Below are 5,501 nucleotides of genomic sequence, written 5' to 3'. Positions count from 1 at the left end.
CCCGCGGTGCTGCGCTTGGGGCCGGGGCCGGGGCCGGGGCCGGGCGCTGCCCCGGAGAGGACCTGCTCTTCTCCGCCTCGACATCCGCCACCGCTGGAGAAGCCCCCGCTGCCCCCAGGGAGTGGGGTGACGAGGGCGGGTGAGGCTGTCCACGCTCAGGGCGGAGAGTTTACACTATTTTGAGTGTGAATCTGGCGTTGCTGGATAAGTGCTGAAACATCATCCCTCGGGTGGAGGCCGTGCCCTGCAGCAACTGCCCCCGATGGTTCTGCCGACTAGGGTGCGCAGGGACGTGTCTCAGAGAAGCTTGCTGGAGGCTTTAGCATGTCACCAGAGACCACAGCTGAACGACCTCTGCGGTGCCAAGGGAGGCCCAGGAAGCCATTTTTCAAAGGGCTCCACAACTTTCCCAGGAAAATCAGAGCTGATGCGTTTCAAGCAGTGAAATGCCAGGCTGAGGGAAAGGCAGTGCCATCCTCCCCCACCACCTAGCATCTGTTGCATGTCCTGGCTGAGGGAGCCCGACTAGAACTGCCTGGCACTCTGCTGACATTCCAGGCCAGAGCCACCTTTTGGGGCTTTCCTGCTACTCTCAGTTTAGAGCAGTCTTTAGGCTTCTCTCATTAGTACCAGGGGACCAAACTAACGCTTAACCAGCCACCTAAGCAGGTGACCATACATTTTTCTTTCAGGTGTTTTGCCAAGCTGGTATGTTTGCTGACTTTGAGGCATCCTATTAATATGAAATAATAGCACCATCCTTCCGCAAAGAGGTAATTGGTTAACTAAGATTCAAGACAGGGCAGAATCAGGATATTCAAGGCTGTAAACAAGCATTTCTACATTTAGCTCCTTCTACTAAATAAGTGGTTCCCAAGCTAGGCGTTGTGACGTTTACAAGTGGAAAGGTAAACCCATGTGACTTGGATGACTGCACGGTCTGGTGGGTGGCGAATTGGCTAGAGGATCGTACCCAGAGAGTCGTAGTGGATGGGTCGGTATCAACTTGGAAGGGTGTGGGCAGTGGGGTCCCGCAGGGCTCAGTCCTTGGACCGATACTCTTTAATGTCTTCATCAGTGACTTGGATGAGGGAGCGAAGTGTACGCTGTCCAAGTTTGCGGATGACACAAAACTGTGGGGAGAAGTGGACTCACCGGAGGGCAGGGAACAACTACAAGCAGACCTGGACAGGTTGGACACATGGGCAGAAAACAGCAGAATGCAAAGTGCTGCACCTAGGGGGGAAAAATGTCCAGCATACCTACTGCCTAGGAAATGACCTGCTTGGTGGCACAGAAGCGGAAAGGGATCTTGAAGTCCTAGTGGACTCCAAGATGAACATGAGTCGTCAGTGTGACGATGTCCTCAGGAAAGCTAATGGCACTTTATCATGCATCAGCAGATGCATGACGAACAGAACCAAGGAGGTGATAATTTCCCTCTATCGGGTGCTGGTCAGACTGCAGTTGGAGTACTGCGTGCAATTTTGGGCGCCACACTTCAAGAGGGATGTGGATAACCTGGAGAGGGTCCAGAGAAGGGCCACTCGTATGGTTAAGGGCTTGCAGGCCAAGCCCTACGAGGAGAGACTAGGGAACCTGGACCTCTTCAGCCTCCTCAAGAGAAGGTTGAGAGGCAACCTTGTGGCTGCCTATAAGTTCATCATGGGGGCACAGAAGGGAATTGGTGAGGCTTTACTCACCAAGGTGCCCCTGGGGGTTATAAGAAATAATGGCCACAAGCTAGCAGAGAGCAGATTTAGACTGGGCATTAGGAAGAACTTCTTCACAGTTAGAGTGGCCAAGGACTGGAATGGGCTCCCAAGGTGGGGGGTGCTCTACCCTACCCTGGGGGTCTTCAAGAGGAGGTTAGATAGGCATCTAGCTGGGGTCTTTCCTGCCTATGCACGGGTTCAGACTTGATCTACTGAGGTCCCTTCCGACCCTAACATCTATGAATCTATGACATTCAGGAGCAAACAAGGCTTGAAGCTAGAAATTGAGTAACCAGGTGAAAGGTGTGAACCCCTGCGCTACATGAAAAGTTCTCCATCAAGATCTGTTAGTTCAGACTTAAAGCAAACAGTGCTTTAATTTATTAATAGGATGCTACAAAGTCAGCAGATAACATGTCAAGAAGAACTACTATTGTAACAACTATAAGTGAAAACAAACAGTCTAGGTTCTATCCTTACTATATGTATCCTTCTCTCTCAGGGGAAGAGTCTGTCTGTGAGTAAAAAATATATCTTTCTCATTAAATTTAGTTGATGCAAGATGGTCCCTTGCTATTATTTGTATTTGTTTCTAATGGGTCAAATTCTGTTAATTTCTATATGTAAATCTGTAGTAATTCTGTAAAAAAAAAACCCAGTAGTTACTTTGACTTTACATTTTTGTACATAAGACAAACTGGGCCCATTATTTTCTGTATTATTATACATAGACTACTATACATCCCATTACAGATGTGCATGACAGAAAAGATGTGTGGGTTGAAGATTTTATAAAGTAACATAGATAGTAAATAGTTTAATTCTTTCATTCTGACTTGCGTTGCATAGTACACAGTACATTACGCTGTAAATATTCCTACTGGGGCTGTGCGAAACGGCACCGTTCCGTTTCGACGTTGTGATGGAACAGCGTTTCATTTCTAATTTCCTTTCCATTTGAAACTGCTGTTCCATTTAATTTCATTGAAACAATGTTTCGACACTGTTTCAACATTTCGCCCATAGGCTATAATGGGGAAGCTCAAAACAGCCTTTAACTCTCATTTCTGGCCTGATTTAGATAAAACTTGCAGGAATGATAGCCCCTTCTGAGGGCATGAAGCCTGCCAAGTGTCAAGGAGATAGGTGCAGGGGTTTGGGGGAAACTGCACCTCAAGCTACAGACAAGCAAAATTCATGACATGGGTGACACTGTGTGTGTTAAGGTGCAGCAGGGTGAAAACTGCAGGCATGCTAGCTCCTGCTGAGGCAACAAAGCCTGCCAAGTTTCAAGGAGATAGGTGCAGGGGTTTGGGGGAAACTGCACCTCAAGCTACAGACAAGCAAAATTCATGACATGGGTGACACTGTGTGTGTTAAGGTGCAGCAGGGTGAAAACTGCAGGCATGCTAGCTCCTGCTGAGGCCACAGCCTGCCAGCTTTCAAGGAGATGGGTATAGGGGCTTCTGGGTTTTGGAGCCCTGCTCCTCTGGCTGCTGACAAGCAAAACTCGTAACATGGGTGCTGGGACTGTCTCTGTCTTGAGGCACAGGGGGTGAAAACTGCAGGCCTGCTAATAGCCTGCCAGCTGTCAAGGCGATAGGTGCAGGGGGAGTCTGGGTTCTGGGGCCCTGCACCTTTAGCTGCTGACAGGCAAAACTCATGACATGGGTGGGTGACAGTGTGTGTGTGTGTGTGTTAAGGTGCACCCTCACTCAACTTACACCAAGGCACAAAGCAGGGCAGTTCAAACAATGCTACCTTTTATGCAGTTTTTCCATCCCACCCCCAAAGCACTGGGATTGGAAGAGACCTCAGGGAAGGACCACAATCACAGGCCATCTACACAGTCAATAATGAGAGCAGTCCTTCCCTCACCCCCTTTTCCCCCTCCCTCTCCTTACTTTAGTTCCTGTTTCCCTGCAGGCAAGCCCAGCTTGAGCTTCGAAACTCGAAACGTTAAAAAAAAATTAAAATGTTTCGACTTGCCTCGTTTTGTTTTGAGGCTCTTTCAAAGCTCTGTTTTGTTTCAATTTTGCCGATTTGAGCTCAAAACGAGTTGAAACAGTGTTGAAACAAAACTGCTGGCAAAATTTCACACAGCCCTAATTCATGCTACTCACCAAGGCCTTGTCTTAATGGGAAAAGTTACTTGTACAATTCCATAAACTAGATGTACTTAATCCAATTTAATCCTCACTGAAACTGGTTTATCTGCACTTACAAATGCAAGCCAAAATAATTTAAGTGTGTCAGACAGGCTTCAGTGCATCTGGCCCAAAAATTGCCTTCATAGATTTCTAGGGTTGGAAGGGAGCTATTAGATCATCAAGTCCAACCCCCTGCTCTGGGCAGGAAAAAGTGCTAGGGTCAAGCAACCCCAGCCGGGTGTTTGTCTAACCTCCGCTTGAACACCTCCAAGGTAGGGGAAAGCACCACCTCCCTTGGAAGTCCATTCCGTATTTTGGCAACCCTCACCGTAAAAAATTTCTTCCTGATTTCCAATCTAAATCTACTCTCCTTCAGTTTATGACCATTGTCTTCAGTAATCCCAGGGGGCGCCCTGGTAAACAGAGCATCCCCTATTCCCTGCTGACCGCCCCCCCCGGAACTGGATGCAGTACTCCATTTGTGGCCTCATCAATGCTGCGTAGAGGGGAAGAATCACCTCCCTAGACCTGCTTGTGATACACCTGCTAATAAGTAAGGCTTATTAGCAGGTATATCAGGGTTAGCCTTACTTATAACCTCATCACACTGGTGACTCATGTTCATTTTTGCATTGACTATGACTCCGAGATCCCTTTCCACAGTTGTGCTACATAGAATGATACTTCCCAGTCTATAGGTGTATTGGTGAATTTTGCTCCTCAGGTGCAGCACTTTGCACTTATCTTTGTTAAATTGCATCCTATCACCCTCTAGTGTGTTTACTATACCCCATAGTTTGGTGTCGTCTGCAAATTTGGGCAGAGTGCTTTCTACATCCTCATCCAGATTGCTGATGAAGATATTGAACAGTACTGGTCCAAGGACTGAGCCTTGGGGGACACCACTGCCCACATCTCTCCAAGTAAAACCGATCCATCCACCACCACTCTCTGGCTGCGTCCCATGAGCCAGTTTTCCACCCACCTGACTGTGAAAAAATCCACATCACAGCTACTAGCTTACTTGTAAGAATTGAGTGTGACACTGTGTCAAAAGCCTTTTTAAAATCCAAGTAAATAACATCTACCTCTACTTTTGCATCTAAGCACTTTGTCACCTGGTCATAAAAAGAGACCAGGTTAGTCAGGAAGGATCTGCTTGCTATACACCTATCCTGGTTGCCCCTTAACATTGTATTGCCTGCTGGCCCCCCACAAATGTGATCCTTAGTGATTTTTTCTAAGGTCTTGCCAAAAATAGAGGTGAGGCTAACTGGCCAATAATTACCCAGGTCCTCCTTCCTCCCCTTCTTGAAAATAGGGACAACATTGGCCCGTTTTCTTGTTAAACTAGCACAACTTTTATTGTATGGACATGGCCTATCTTATTATCCAGCACAGATGAAGATTAGACTCAGGTCCTGTGCACAATGGAAAAAAAAATAGAGAAAAAAGATGAACTCTCCTTATGCTAGTATCCCAGACATTGAAAGACCTAAGTTCTACTCCTAAAGATGGCAGATTTTTCTAGGTACCAAGTATTCATAAATTGTGAGATGCATATATTTGGCTTTTCAGAGCAGTATCCTAATGTTATGTTCCTTAGCTTCTAAGTGGGCCTGGGCCTAATTTTCAA

This window comes from Alligator sinensis, unplaced genomic scaffold (assembly GCF_000455745.1).
Source record: "Alligator sinensis unplaced genomic scaffold, ASM45574v1 scaffold109_1, whole genome shotgun sequence".
NCBI classification, from domain to species: domain Eukaryota; kingdom Metazoa; phylum Chordata; order Crocodylia; family Alligatoridae; genus Alligator; species Alligator sinensis.
Note: the sequence above shows the minus strand (reverse complement) of the source record.